Raw genomic sequence first — 15,780 nt, 5'->3', positions numbered from 1 at the left:
CAGCATTCTTTTTAGTAGTCATTTAAAGGAGCAATGTGGTGGCCCTGTAGGTGTTAGAGTGGAAGCCAAGATCCCAATCTAAAAAGACTTATGATTTGTTAGGTGAATATCCGATCACCATAATAAACTGTACTAAGTATCCAGAGGTATAGGCAGAACACGTTGGGAACACTTAGCTCAGGATGAGTGTGGTGGGGGAAAGCTTTCTGGCAGAAGTAACAGTTGAACTGTCTTGAATGACAAGTAGGAATTCGTTGGGCACAGAAATTGGAGGAGCTGAGGGATATTATAGGTAGAAGGAATAGCATGAGCACAGATAGAGGCTTCTTTACCTACTTTTATTACTGACTTGGAGAGAGACCAGTAAGCATCCATGGATGGGAAAGGAGATATAAAATAATACACTTGATCCTGCTGACAGAGAGCACATGGTTCACTTACTGGAGATGCATTTATTCTTTTGTGCCACCACCAGGGTGTCATTTAGTGAATTACCTGCCTCTTTCATTGTACAATATGGCACACTAGTGGCTTGATAAAATTAATGCACCCCCAACAACAATTTACTTTCTTAAAAAAAAAAAAAAAACACAAAACACTAAAACAATCAGGGCTACTAAGTTGCTATGCCTTCTTTTAGCTGGTTATATAGGTGTTTTTTAAAAAGTTAAAACAAAAATATAGGGCAGCCCAGGTGGCTCAGCGGCTTAGTGCTGCCTTCAGCCCACGGCCTGATCCTGGAGACCTGGGATCGAGTCCCACATTGGGCTCCCTGCATGGAGCCTGCTTCTCCCTCTGCCTGTGTCTGTGCACCCCCACCCCGTGTCTCTCATGAATAAATAAATAAAATCTTTTAAAAAACCGCACAAAAATATGAAGGGAATTTTATGGACAAGGAACCTTCAAATAAAATGCTTAGATATATTCTTAGGTCTCATAAAAATATGATTAGCGAGTGACAGAAATTAGTTTGAAAAGCTTCATTCAAACCAAAATGTCCAACAATAGGGGATTTGCATAATAAATTATAGTATATAATCAGATACTATCCCACTTTATTTTTTGTTGCTTTTGGCAGATACTTTTCTGCTTTAAACATGAAGTTATAGAAGAATGTTATGACATAAGAAGATGCTCACCATGTTGTTAAACATCAAAAAGTCATCTACAGAATGGTCAGTGAATAACAGGGTATCACTTTTGCTGGAATGTTTACCTGGTAATCTCCAGGCCTTAGTAGCATAGGAAAATAAAATAGGTCCTCTTTACATTTTCCAAATGATAATAACTCATACTGATCATCCCCTTCCAACCTATCAAATTTGGGTCCATTCTATGAAACTTCCCCAGTTACTTCTGAGGGACCTAAATATCAGCAATGGCTACCATGAAGTGCCAGCCATGTTATTCATCTTTGGCTTACTTTTATTGAGAGATGGTGTACTTGATGAGCTTCACTGAAGCTACTGTATGACAACCTCAGCGTCTTGCCAGAGAAGCTGCCTCCTGAGTCCATCAAAGTCCTTAATTTTGGGTTGACAGAGTGGTGGTGGGCTCTATTTAGAGGTGGGAAAAAATGGCTTCCTCCTTATATCTGGGCCATCCTTTGCTACTTGGGCTTTGAAGCAAGCATAAAATCCATAGACTGACTGCCGAAGTCCTACACTTCTCTAACTGCTGGTCTTCATCCTTTATTTACAAGGGTTCAAACCTGGCAGATTAAAGAAGTTGCCATGTTCCCCAATCTAACCTGAGGCTTCCTTTGATTTCACTCTAGATGGATGGCACCATGATCTGCCTCACTCACTGCTCAGGCCAGAAAGCTGAGAGGCTTTCGAGACTCCTCCTGTTCCTTCATATTTGGCCTCCCAGTCCTTTGTATTCTTCTGTCTTGCTATCTTGGAAATATATTCATCCCTTTTGGTTCCACTGCCTCTCAGAATTCAGACTTGAATTTTTCAGCTGGGTTATATGTATAACCTCCTAATCCTTCCTGAAGCTTCCAGTCCTTCTTTCCCTCTGATTAGCCTTCATACTCTGTAAGCATGGAATACATAGTCTTTTATGGTCTAGCCGTGGTATATCTCCATTCTTTCTCCTGTCATGCAGTCTTCCTTCTAGGTACCTTATCTGATGTTTCTATTCTGCCACACATCTGTGGCCTTTTTTTCTTGTGGCAAAATATATATTACATAAAATTGACCACTTTAAAGCATATAACTTGGGCATCTGAGTGGCTCAGTCAGTTGGGTGTCCCACTCTTGATTTTGGCTCAGTTCAGGATCTCAAGGTCGTGAGATTGAGCCCCTCTTGAGGCTCTGTGCTGGGCATAGAGTCTGCTTGGGGTTCTCTCTCTCCTCCCCGCCCGCCATTTGCTTGCTTACTCTCAAAAAAAAAAAGGTCAAAAGTAAAGTGTACAATTCAGTGGCATTAAGCATATTCATAATGTTGTGTAACTAGCACCACTCTTTATTTTCAGAACCTTTCATTATCTCAAACCAAACATCTGTGTTTTTTTACATACAGCTTCTCTCTGAATGGAATGCCCTGCCCCCACACTCCCACCCCTGTTCCTCCTAAGGATCTCTCCAGACTTGATTCTAATGCCATCTTGGCATTTGAGTCTGTGGAACTTTCCCTGATTATTCTAAACTTGAGTTAAGTGTTTTTTTTGTTTTTTGTTTTTTTGTTCTCCCATGCTACCCTGGATGTATTCCTATCATGATGCATCTATGATGTTATGATTGTAGGTTTATGTGGCTTTCTCCCACTAGACTTTGAAGTCTTTGAATGAACGGTCTGACTGAGTCTTTTATCTCTGCATCCTTAGCTTCTAGCACTGTACCTGCTGTGAATAAATGATTGGATTCAGCTTCCTATCAGCTATGCAAATTAGTACTTGCTCATGTGCTAGCATTGACTGAAAATCAGGTAGCAGGTCTAAAAGAAATTTCATAAATATAGGCTCTTTCCCCTTTCCATTAGATATTTATGGAATTTTGTTTTTGAGGACTGCTTTGAGTATGTAATTTCTCGGGTAGTTGCACATAGTTGCCTATATATATGACTTTAGTAGTGATGAGCTGAGTTAGGAGTGTACAGTAAGCGAGAGGGACAAAGATCAGAAAGAGTAAAAATTTAGCAAAATGCTGAAAGTGTGTGGTCTTAAATATCCAGAATAGTGAGTTTTCAAGACTGCTTTGTCAGGTTACAAAAGAAATAAAGTATTATTTCAGTGCTATTGAATGGAAAATCAGGGAAAAGGCATTGGAATAAATCAAGGTACTAGACGGAACTTAAAGGCACAGCAATTTTTTTCCTCTTCTGTTAAAACTTTTTTCTCCCTGAGAACAGGAAAAAAGATGGGGATAGTTTTTAAAAGACAGAGCTGCTACTAAGTTGTTTTTGGAGCCCCTAACTTCACACAATAGTGGTTCAGTGTTTCACTTCTGGTTACACTTCACCCTCATGTGGGATGCTGAATTTGTCAACAGGGGTGGGATAGAAGCTTTACAATTCCTAGAATAAAAATTAGGTATGGCGGTCTATCATCCATAAACGTTTCTTTCACTTCCTTTTGCCTTAAATTGAGTGAACTAAAATCCTAAGCACACCATTTAAAATCCTGTTCAGCCAGCTGCTCAACTGGAAAGGTCAATCTTCATCACTCCATTTACACTGAACAAACATATTTGTGGCAGCAAGAGAAGAGATCTGAATCAAGAAAAAAAAAAGCATTACATTAAAGTGATTCAATTGTCTAATCAGACATATGACTTGAACATAATTTGAAGGGTCCTTGAAGTTTCTTTTTTTAAAGGCTTGGAATCAGAAATTTGCAACTGACACAACATGAGTCATGCAGATCTGGTTGAAGTTCCTGCATTTTCTTTTTCTTTCAACTCCTGGATTATATTCCTTCATTTTCTTTCCTGTTTGGAGTCTAGTAAAGAAAGGAAGTGAGAGTAATTCAAAGTGGAATTAGATTGTACATTTGCATATTGCGGAGCTAGTGGTATTTTGGATTTACAATTTATGATATAAATGATGTAGCAGTAATTGTTTTTCACCAACACATTTAGAAATTTCTGTTTCATCTCCTTGAAAAAGTAGTAGCTTGGAGTGTGGTGTACCTGATTAGGACTTTTTAAAGTCATCCTGTTACTTAGATTTTTTTTTTTTAATCTTTAAATGCTGATAAAACAACCAAATTGTTTGAAGTTGCCTGCCTCTAAGATTTTAGTCTTGAATCATCTGGTAGTTTAGAATCACATTGAGTATTAATGTAACTGAAAGTCTTTTTGCTCCCCAAATATGTCATTTAAAATCTAAGTAGCAACTTGAAAGAAGGATGTTAAACTATTTTTTTTTTCTAGAATGCTTAGCAAAAGCATTTACTTTAAGGATGTTCTGTATTTTCTTTCTTTCTTTCTTTCTTTCTTCCTTTCTTCCTTTCTTCCTTTCTTCCTTTCTTCCTTTCTTCCTTTCTTCCTTTCTTCCTTTCCTCTGTATTTTCTGATCAAAACGAATGTTGTTTTGTCAATTAATTTGTCTCAAAGTATGTATAACTCAGAGGAAAATGCTTTTCAATAAAGCAAGCCTGTAAGCACTGCTGCTTGCAAGGGTACTTTGGTGATACTAATAACTTAAACATCTATTAGGCCTTTCATGTAATCAAAATAATCTAGTTATTTAAAGAGGAGTAATTTTGAAAGCTTTAGCCCTTAATATGAGAGAAACTTGTGCATCACAAATACAGAACATGTCCTATACTGATGCTTATGGATTATTCTTGGATATTTGGCTGGCAGGGAAAAATTTTGAGGTATACTTTGGATCCTTTAAATGAGTAAGTGTTGACATAAACTACACTTTTTAAGAGGTCAAGGTTGTGGGCTTCTGAAGACAGGAGATGTGGTCTAAAGATACAGGAATGAAACATCTGAGGGGATTTGGATTTCAGCTCTCCATGAGAAGAATTAATGTGTGCAAAAGTTGTGTGTGTTTAACATGATGTAGAAGATGTAATCATGATGACACTTTTTGAGAAGTTTGACTTCTAAGTTTTAACAGCAGAACAAAAAGATACAGAATGAAAAGTTGATCTATCTCATCACTCATGTCCAGTCTACCAGCTTGTCCTCTTAGAAGCAACCATTGGACTAGTGTCTTGTATATCTAGGGTGGTTGGTTTAAAAGATGTATTCCCATTGTTTATGATGGTACCAACTTGATAGTGGGTATAAGTCAAATTGTATGTCAAATCCCGTTTTCATACTTCTAAAGGCAGAGAAAAGTGGGATTTAGTTTCAGAAGCAGCAGCCTACCTGGGTTGTACAAAAGTTGAGGTATTCCTCAATTTTCATGTATTATATGTTACTGGAAACATATGTATAAGTCAAATGTGTAAACCTCAAACCTTAAACTCACATATTTTAAGGAAGGTTGGGAATTCTAAAAGCTACTACAAATACTTTATTTACTTTGCAAATGGGCATGTAGTTGACTGACATATAGCCATTGAGATGAAACAGTTTTTTTCAGTATGCTTACCACTTTTATCCTTGCTTCAATGGTTCTCCGTTTATGAATCTATGTTGGTCGTAGCTACCAACTTTTACTCCCCTCCTTTTCTCTGGAGAACTTCCTGCATATTTCATTGTACTCCTTTCTGCAACTAGCAAAGGGTTACTAAAAAAAAAAAAAAAAAAAAAAAAGAAGGGGGGATTAAATTAATGAATAAACATCTTTTTACCTTGTGAGACCATAGAAGGTAGTGATCATGGATTCAGGTTTAGGGATATTTTGAATGTTTCTTTTTTTTTTTCTTTTTTTTTTATTTTTTTTTTTTTATGATAGTCACAGAGAGAGAGAGAGAGAGAGGCAGAGACATAGGCAGAGGGAGAAGCAGGCTCCATGCACTGGGAGCCCGACGTGGGATTCGATCCCGGGTCTCCAGGATCGCGCCCTGGGCCAAAGGCAGGCGCTAAACCGCTGCGCCACCCAGGGATCCCTGGTTTAGGGATATTTTGAAATTGAGAAGATAATTCTAGGTCATAGTTTCCCAAAAGTATTGACCATAGAATATTTTAAAGTATAAAAAATGAAATACATGAGATGCATAATTAGTTCATGGATTAAAATGGAGCAAAAACAGTTTTACAGAGAAATGATCAGAATTTGAATCTTTGGCCTTTTTTAAAAAGTAGGGTCTTAATCCATAAGTAAAAAATTTAAGAACAAAAAGAATTTAAAAATGCAAGATTAGGGCACATGGGTGGGTCAGTCAGTTGAGTATCTGCCTTCAGCTCAGGTCATGATCTTGGGACCCTGGGATTTAGCCTCCAGTTGGGCTCTCTGCTCAGCGAGGAGTCTGCTTCTCCCTCTCCCTCTGTGATCTCTCTCATTCAAATAAGTAAATAAAATCTTAAAAAATGCAAGATAAAAATGTTTTAAATAGATTTTTTTGGTTGTCAAATACAGCAGAGAAACAAACATTAAAAATGAAAACAATGTTTTTGTATTTTGTACATAACCACTGTTTACTGTTCGGAACCTGGTCGCTCAGTCCTATCCTCATAGCAGATGTAGCATCAAATCTGTTTATTTTGTTGCAGCATAAGCCTATTTCAGAAAGGCTTTTTGAAACAAAAGGAAGAACGTGAACTGCAGAGTTGCAAAAATCTGCTCTTGAACTAGACAGCTCTGAAAATTATAAATTGTTTCATGTTGGACAGCTCATCCTCTGATTTTTTTAGGGACCAAGTGCTATGAGTAGTATTTTCACATTGAAGGGGTCTGGCTTTTTGCTTGTTTGGGTTATGCATAGATTGTGAACTAGCCATAATTCACCACAATTAAGAATGGTATCAATATTTCATATAATAAAATATCACAAATATGTTGAAATAAAATGACAGTATTCATAACATAGACCAACAGGTATTGAATTGGCAATGCATGTTCTGTGTAACTGTGTGTAAATACTCTGGGTAAATGACAGATCAAATTTTCTTGACATTGTCAAGTACTGTGCTATTATGCAGTATTTTTATTTTTTCACTTCCTTAAAAATATACATTTTTAATACTCTAGTTTAAAAGTTTATCAAAAGACACACAAGTATGCAGCTAGATATCACAAAATAAATATATCCTTGTAACTAGCATCTGGATCAAGAAATAAAATACTACCAGCACTCCAGAAGCTCCCTCATGACTCATCCCTCTTCCTCAGCACTACCTGTTTTCCTACCCAAAGCTAATTACTATCCTAATTTGTAACGACACAGATTACTTTTGCCTTATTTGAATATGTATTCTTTTTTTTTTTTTTTTTTTACAATCCTGAGGTCTTTATTTCTTTACAGTTATCATGCCATGAATTTATAGGGAATGGGTTCCAGCAGTTCAGGCTCCTTTCCATTGGTTCTCACAAAGTGTGCTTCTCTGGGTGGGGCAGGCTGGCACTTCAGTTGGACCCACGTACCTTTCTCTTTGGCTTCCTTCTTTTTCTGATCATATTCCTTCACACGCTTCAGGAAGCTATCTCGGCTCTTTGAGTGTTTAATACACTCAGTGCTGACATTAATTCTCTTGGCAAGAATCTTGCCCTTAACTTGTTTGTTTACAACAATGCCAACAGCATGCTGAGTAACATTGTAGACTCTTCCAGTTTTGCCATGCTAACATTTGTGGGGCATTCCTTTTTGAACAGTGCCCATTCCCTTGATGTCCGCAATATCACCTTTCTTATAGATTCGCATGTATGTGGCCAAAGGAACAACTCCATGTTTTCTAAAAGGCCTAGAGAACATATAGCGGGTACCTCTCCTCTTTCCCTTTGTGTTGGTCATTTTGACGAATTACTGGAAGATGGTGGTTCCGCTGAATATGTATTCTTTTGTGTCAATTTTTATCCCCTCAGCATAGCATTAGTCCAATTTATCCATGTCGTTGAGTGTATCAATAGTTCATCTCTATTACCATGTGGTAGTCCACTATGTAAGTATACCATAATTCCAAATCCATTTTGTTTTTTAATGGACTTCTGGGGTTTTCTTAGTTGAGGGCTATTATAAATAATAGCCTTAATAATGTGGATATTCTTATAATATGTTTTTCATGTGCCTATATTATATATATATAATATGTATATGTGTATATATGTATGTGCATATATATAGTTATCTATATATTTATAACCTATCTAGTAGTGGAATTGCCAGGGCCTACAATATATTTCTATTCAACTTGAATAGCTACTACCAAATAGCTTTCTAAAGAGCCTGTATGACTTCAGTGCTTCTCATGGTATATGTATGGTGTATGTACACTATACTACACCTTGCCAACACATGTTGTTATCTATCTTTTTAATTTTAGTCAGTCTGCTTGTGTATGATGGTATTTTGTTTTGTGGTTACTTTGATCTTCTCTAATGCTTAATAAAGTTGAGCATCTTTTCATATGTTTGACTTTTGGGGGATTTTTAAAAAGTGAAGTATCTGTTCTAGTGCCTATTCTTTCTCAAAGATAGCTGTACAATTAAGTGGCTTTTAAAAAATTATTTAAAAATTTATTTATTTATTTTAGAGAGAAAGAATATGCATGAGTCAGGGGGAGGGGCAGAAGGACAGGAGAGAATCTCAAGCCGACTGTGTGCTGAATATGGAGCCCCATGTGGGCCTTGATATCTTGACCCTGAGATCATGACCTGAACCAAAATCAGGAATTGAATGTTCAACCATCTGAATCATCCAGGCACCCCTAATTAAGTGGCTTTTGATATATTCAGAGGTGTACATCCATCACCAGATCAATTTTACAATGTTTTCTTTGTGCCAGAAAGAAATCTTGCACTCTTTAGCTGTCATCACACACCCCCTCCTTCTCAGTTCTCCACCTACTCCAAACCCTTGGCAACCACTAATCTACTTCTATTTCTATAGATCTACCTATTCTAGACATTTCATATAAATGGAATTGTACAATATGAGATCTTTCTTTCACTTAACATAATCTTTTCAAGATTCATCCATATTTCAGGACTTTATCTTTTTATGGCTGAATAATATTCCATTGTATGGACATACCGCATTTTATTTACACACTTATCGGTTGATGGGCATTTTGGTTGTTTCCACCTTTTGGCTACTATGAGTAAGGCTGCTATGAATATTTGTGTACAACTTTTTGCGTGTCAAGATAGGTTTTTATTTCTCTGGGGATTGTGAATTGTTTCTTAAAGATTCACGGACAGTAATAACTCTGTAAAGGTGTATAGTGTTTTTCTTAGTCATATATTTAAAATAAATTTTAAAATAAATATTGCTAACATGTTGTTCATTGAACACATATTTTTGTGGAATACCAGTGTTCCGAGGAGCACATTTTGAGAAAGATTTCTGAGTGGTCATGTTCTTCAGTGTGATGTGAGGAGAAGAAAGGTGTGAGCTAGGAATCAGTGACTTATAAGTATTTAGTATTGGATTCTCATTTCACAGAAGATTTTTCAATTTGCATTTCATTGTTGAAGGAACTGTGGTCAATGCTATGTGTTAATATCTTCTTTGAAAGGGATAGAGGGCAAATGAGATTTTTATGAGTCCAGAAGATCTAAGAAACAGCCTTTTAAAACAATAGGAGAGAGCTGTGTGATTTCCAAAATCTTTCTATAAAGGATTCAGACTCTTCATCTTTTAAGATGATGATAGCTATATAGAATTTGTTTTGTATAGGCACTTTCTACAGTGCACCAGAACATGAATTTGCAGGCCAAATAGAAAAGAGATTATCTAGTGGTTGCAATAAAGGCTTCATCCATAAAGTGTTACCTGTTTTGCAATGAAAATAGTTCACTAAAATGTAATTAGCAGTATACATTAAGCAATTTTCACTCAGAAGCATCTTACAAATATGCTCTGATTATAAATCATAAATACTCTTTTACACTATTGGGTAGGATTGAAATCCAAATTAATCCCAAAGAAAAAACTTCTGTTCTCTTAGTAACCAAACAGGTAAGTAGATAAATAACATAGTAATTAGGGAAAATAAAAAACTTGTGTAATGTATGGATTGGTCTATTCTTAACACCTGTTTTGTAAGTCATGTTAGAAGACAAAATTCAACTTAAGTTCACATCAAAGTGAAAGTTCAATTTGATTCCCACTTTGAAAAACAATAATGCATTAATTTTCTCCATGGTAATAGAGTATTGCATTTTAAGTCCCCATTTCCATATGGTAAACTCCTTTAGTATGATGTATTTTTTCTTCTAATAAAGATGATTAAATGAAAGACAAGGGGCTGATTATATTTTATTAGCGACTAAATGTGCTCACTAAGTTACATGTGTTAAATCTTGAACTTTCTCATTCAGTTTAGCAGAATTATCCTTGGTAACCATGTGTCCCTGCTGCTTATTAAACATAATTGAACTTCTAGTGTGCAATCAGAATTGAATCAAAAGAAATAGCTAACATTTTCCAGACTCTCAGTAGCAACGTCTAAGGCTGGATTACTTAGAGTTGGAGTCCTGGTCAGCTTTTACACTGAAATGGATTTTACACCAAATCCATTTTTTCTGAAGTATAAATTTCATCTAAGTTTCCATTTACCTGTTTCTGCCAAACCTTACTCTAAGAACCAAAACCCCTAAAATCTCTTACAAACACCGGCAATTAATCCCTGGTAGTTTTACAGATATAAGAGCACTTCATTTATCAAACATGTGTTCAAGAAATACAATACTGAAAAGTAATACATGAAGTGGAACAGTGATTTTAAAGAGATGCTGGACTTGAGGGAGTTAAGTGTTAATGCTGCACTAAGTTGATAGTGCCATAACAGATGATGGTTTCCCATTCCCACTTTGGCCTATGGTGAGTAGCAGGTGCATTCAGTTCTGTACAGCCTTGCAATCTGCCAGCTCTCTGATGGCCTGGAGCATGAGGTCCTCAGGACAAATGTTTGCGGGAGGCCTTTATGGTAGGTCTGTCAAACAGAATCAGTGGTGAGGCAGCAGAAATAGGGGAGTGGACTGCTGCAGTTTATATATCCTCCTGGGATTCTACTCCAGAAATTTTAATTTTAAATCTTAGTAAACTGAGAAGAGTAAGAGCTTTCCACCTTCAGAACAATTTATCAGAACAAATTCAATAAGTCTGTGATGGTGTGATTCTGGTGAGATTTCGACCAGAAGTCTTTTCTCTCCTGACTCTCGTACCAATGCTGCAACTAAAAACCAGTTTTCTTTGTGGCCTGCCACAGTAGGGAACAAGCAGGGACTTCCTCAGTCTTCTCATAGTTTAGAAGGTGTGGATGTCATATAGACTTGACTCACTCTGTTGCAAATTCTCCCTTTGAGAAGGAATTTGGTGAAAATGAATAGACTGTCTTAAAAATATCAATGGCATATTTATGAATTGTGCAAGCATCCAAATGTCTGTTGCTTATGGGAAGATGTGTTTGAAATAGATAGGCAATAAATGGTGGCTGGGTTTTCATGCTAGACCTCAGAAACCATTTAACTCAGGAAGTCTCTGCAAAGAGAAGTTGTTACAATCTGGCATCCTTTAGAGTCCCAGAAGCCACAAAGTCCTCTGGGCCCAAGACACTCTGTAGTTTAAAGCGTTGCATCATGTGAAGTCCAGTGGGTGAACACTCCTAAGCACATTTCTTGCTATGCTCACTGAATCATTGCCAGGTTTTTTTCTGTCCTGTGTCTGGGCCCTAACCACTGTCCATGTCTAGTGGGTTAGAGATAGGAAGCAGTCAGCTCCCAGGTTAGTAGAATCAAAGGCCGAGTGGGCCTTATTTACAAATTTCCTTTTGATAGGTGTTTTAAGTGGGAAAGAAATTAATACATGTTGATAAAAATAATACAGGCATACCTCATTTGTGCTTCGCCTTATTGTGTTTCAGAGATAGCCAATAGCCTCACCGTAAAAAATTCTTGTTCTTAATTAGAAGCTTGCTTTTTTTCTTTTTCTTTTCTTTTTTTTTAAAGGAAAAAGGGAAAGAGAAGCCCTGTAATGAAATGTGTAGAACACTGGCCTGGGAATCAGGACAGCCAATTCTCTCTCTCTCTCTCTCTCTCTTTTTTTTTTTTTTTCCAGTTCTTACTTTTGACTTTGCGCTTCACATTGTGAACTTGTGCCAACAGCTTAACCTCTGTTTGCTCATATGTAAGAGGCAGATAGGGAGAAACAGTCTCTAAAGACTTCTCCAGTTTCAAAACACTATGTTTATAGGAACTCAATGTATTCTGCACCTACCTAGAGTTGTAAGGCTTTTGTGAAATGTCATTGCAGTGTCTGATGGTCAATTATGTTTAAACAGGATGAAAAATAATATCCTACCAGAAGAGTGAGACTCTGGTAAACCAAGATTATGCCTGTGAAAGTGGAGCTGCATGATTGGGTTCTAGTTGCACTTAACTACTACGTAAACATTGAGACTTTGGGCTTGAACTCTTTGGGTCTCTCTTTTCCTCTGTAAAGATTAGGTGAACCTCTAGATTATCTTTCAGCTCTCAGATTCTACTGGTATCTCTAATAGGTATTTAATGGTAATCATAACATCGAAATGATTCAGTTGTGTTTGTTTAGCTGGTGGTGGAAAGGAACTGGTTACAGAGAAACAGACAAAATCAATTATTGAATGTCTACTGTATTCGAAACTAATATGCTCTGGAGAACTTTCATAGTCATGCATAGCAGCTAGCTATATATTTTATATTTTAGGAGTTCTGTATTTCCATTTCTCATTTATGATCAAGAAAAAGAGCTTCAGGCAAAGATAAAATCATCTACTATCCAGTATTGCAGTCTGATCTCTCTAGTATAGTTTGTTGGGAATTATGTTTCTTTTTCTCTGGAATTGTTTTTTGCAGTTAATAATCTTCTAATAATATCTCTAATAATTATGTCTTGCTTATTGTCTAATATCTTATTAATGGAACACTTGGAAAGGTGCCTTATACTTAATCTAGCTCATGGTCCTTTGTGACTAGTGAAAATTCTTGGCCAGGTGTCCATCTCTGATTATACAATCTTTATAGATAGCTGATTTTTCAGTCTCAGAGTGAACACTCGGTGTTTGTGGGACAATAAGAAAGCTAGATGGAAGTAAATTTCTGAGATGGTTATGTGGGAATTGAACAGGAGGATCAAATGAGGAAGAGTTTCAAAGCTGGATGTATGAGGATGGCGGAATATTTTCTAATCTCCAGCTTCATTGTTTGGGTTGCACTGTGTGTGGTACAGTTCTTTGTGTTCAGGCGGGGCACCCCTGTTATCTTGGAGCTGAGTTTTCTAACTCTCTGATTTGGAACACACTGTTTACCCTCCTCATAGGAGGGAGTACAGAATTCGCCCACTTGTCTCCCTGTACTGCTCCTAATTTAAACAGTCTAATAATTCTTATTAACACAAGTTATCCTTTTACATTTATCAAGGTGGGGGGGGGGCATTTCTTGCAGTTACCAGCTCTGTTCTGTGAATGATAGATTTTAAAGAAATTTTCTGGCCTACACTTTATGGAGATGAATTTTTTTCAGAATTAGATGTCCCCTACAGAGATGAAATAATTATGCTACAAATGTATGGAGTCCTCATAAATTTCATTTCATTTGTAATTTTTATTAATTTCTAAAATACTTTAAAATTATTAATAAATGTTTGTGACCATCTAAGAGAAGAAGCCCAAGTTATTTGATTCTACCACTGTGGGTTCACTAAAACAAAGTTATGTGAGACTTACTTTATTTCTTGACAGGTTTAGTAGATTGATCATGGAAATACAATAAGCAAAGCTTAGTCAAAACTCAGTAGACAATTGACCACATGTCAGAGTAATTTTGAAGGTCAGGAGGAAAAATATGAACTAATTGCTAATACAGTTAATTGGATTAGTATTAATGCAGGAAATTTTCTGTTATACCTTTAGGGTTCTGTTCAGAACTTCCTGGTCAACATTGTTTTTTTTTTTTTCAATTCTTGGATGAAGTCTTCTGTAGAAGGCATATTTATTGATTTTGTGAATGCCCTAGTGTGGGAAGGGATAATGAGTACATTTGATGACATAGGAGGATATTGAAGAGGTCACCACAGACAAAGACAACTGGTCTAGTTTAATGATGGCATTAAATAGTTGTAAGGATAAGGCTTTATACATGAAGGGGGGAAAAAACCCCTATACAAATGGGCCCCAAGTGTGAGGGACTTGGCTGAAGCGTAGCACACATAAAAAATGATTTTATGAGGTTTAATAGATGGTGAGTACAGTGTTCATCAGTCATATTTTTTAGTGCAGAAATAAAGCTAGTGTGGTCTTAGGTAGGCTGTGTTACCAGAAGTCCAATAACAATACCAAGAAAGTGATGCTCCCACTCTTATTCTGCAGCTTCCAAATTACAAAGAGAATTCAGTTCTGAGTACAGGGCGCCCTTGAGGAGAACAACTAGGATTGTTTGGAGTCTAGAAACTGTATTCAGGAAGAAGGTCAAAGGAACCACAATGTTATAATTCTATTGGAAAGTTCTAGTTTTGCTTTCACATTGAGGGTTTTTCCCCCCATCGGTTTTATTTGGCTCAATGGTGGGGATCTCATTTGCCATGTACATAATCAGTTATCCCAGCACCTTTTATTAAATAGTTTGTTTCCTGCCTGGATTTGGAATGCCTCCACTGTCTAATACCAATTTTCTGTAGATGCACTTGACTGTCTGAGTTTTCTATTCTGTTCCATTGGTTTGTTTATCTATTCCTGGGCTTAATATCACACCATTTTAATTATTTTACCATTTTATTCAAAATCATCATGGCTTTTCTTGGCTCTTTTTTTCTGTTCTGTGTGAATTTTAGAATGAGCTTGTTAAGTTTCACAAAAATTCCCTATAGGGTATTTGCCAGAATTGTGTTGATTTCTTAATGGAGCAATTTGAGGAGAATTGGTACAATTATTCCATCTAGTATTCCTATTTACAAATATATTTCTCTTTATTTAGTTCTTCTTTGAGTTTTGTTTAAAAGATTTTATTTATTCATGAGAGACACAGAGAGACACGGAGACACAGGCAGGGAGAGAAGCAGGCTCTCCACATTCAGGGAGCCCAATGTGGGACTCAATCCCGGGACTCTGGGATCACGCCCTGGGCTGAAGGCAGGAGCTCAACCGTTGAGCCACCCAGACATCCCTTTGAATTTTTTTTTAATATTTTTTTAAAAAATTTATTTATGATAGTCATATAGAGGGAGAGAGAGAGGCAGAGACATAGGCAGAGGGAGAAGCAGGCTCCATGCACCTGGAGCCTGACGTGGGATTTAATCCCAGGTCTCCAGGATCACGCTCTGGGCCAAAGGCAGGCGCCAAACCGCTGCGCCACCCAGGGATCCCTCCCTTTGAATTTTTAATACAATTTATGTTTTTCTCTAGCAGAGTCTTACATATAATTTATTGGATTTCTTTTCAGTTACCCCATAATGTTTATTGCTATTGCAAATGGTTTCTTTTTAAAAATTATATTTTCTAGTTGGTTACTACTGGAATATATGAATACTGTCAATATTTGTAAGTTGATTCTATGTTGAGCAACCTTTCTGAATTCTCTGCATTGTAATTGTAGATTCTCTTAGATTTCTAATGAGAGTAATGATAACATACAAATAATGATAATGTTTTGATATTTCCTTCTTACTTTATATATTTTTTCTTACACCATTATACTCTCTGGGACCTCCAAAAGTGTTGACTAGAAGTGGACATCATTCTTTTA

The 15,780-nt window shown here is 36.7% G+C and overlaps 1 protein-coding gene and 1 pseudogene across 5 annotated transcripts in view; one reads left to right on the top strand and one right to left on the bottom strand.

Moving 5' to 3' along the window:
- FRMD5 (FERM domain containing 5) overlaps positions 1-15,780 on the top strand; it is a 316,738-nt gene that overhangs the window by 41,249 nt on the left and 259,709 nt on the right. The gene's annotated exons all lie outside the window — the stretch shown is intronic.
- LOC112676026 (60S ribosomal protein L21-like) lies at positions 7,361-7,879 on the bottom strand (annotated as a pseudogene).

Source organism: Canis lupus, chromosome 30, assembly GCF_003254725.2.
Source record: "Canis lupus dingo isolate Sandy chromosome 30, ASM325472v2, whole genome shotgun sequence".
NCBI classification, from domain to species: domain Eukaryota; kingdom Metazoa; phylum Chordata; class Mammalia; order Carnivora; family Canidae; genus Canis; species Canis lupus.
Note: the sequence above shows the minus strand (reverse complement) of the source record. Positions and strands in the feature narration are given on the sequence as shown.